Genomic DNA, 713 nt, shown 5'->3' on the forward strand with positions numbered 1-713 from the left:
CATGTGCAAAGGGATTTTTTTTTTTATGTTTTAAGTTAGGTTTTGATTAATTGTATTAGGAAAGATTGGTTACACTAAATAAAGGAAACACTTTGCTTTGGAAAAGTACCGTGTGAGTGTCAATCCTTTGAGTGTCCTCTCAGCGGTGAACAGATCTAGTCTGTTCTGGGCAGTTTCCTGAAAGGCATAGGGAGATCTCTGGCAATTTCACTAGCGTGGGCCCCCTCTTTTCACCCTGCAGGAACAGATTAATAGGTTAGCATCTGAAGCAATCAATAGGAGGGCTACTTTGGGATCCCTGAATCTGTTCTTGGGGCAACAGAGTGGCAACGTCCAAACTGTGACCATAGGGAGAAACAGGAGAAACACAGAAAAGCAGACACAGAAAAGGAGCAAAAAAGACAAACAACAGCCTGAGCAATTATTGAGAGTGTGGCCCTGAGAAAAATCGTAGTGTGAGAAAGTTGAATGCTGCCTAAAAGGGACTTGGAGCTATAAGCAAACAAGCTATCTCCTGTTGTTTGATTCCTTCTGGAACAGGAATCTGTACATTCTTTGTAAATAAACAAGGTTGTATTAAAGAGACCTGGATCCACCATCAATTTCCTCTCCTAACTGAAACAACCTGCAGGCCCTTAAACATTGGCTAACTTTTCTGGTCAAAAGGGATAACAACATAACACATCAATGAATAACTGATACTGCTACCACTC

This window comes from Mauremys mutica, chromosome 1 (assembly GCF_020497125.1).
Source record: "Mauremys mutica isolate MM-2020 ecotype Southern chromosome 1, ASM2049712v1, whole genome shotgun sequence".
NCBI classification, from domain to species: Eukaryota; Metazoa; Chordata; order Testudines; family Geoemydidae; genus Mauremys; species Mauremys mutica.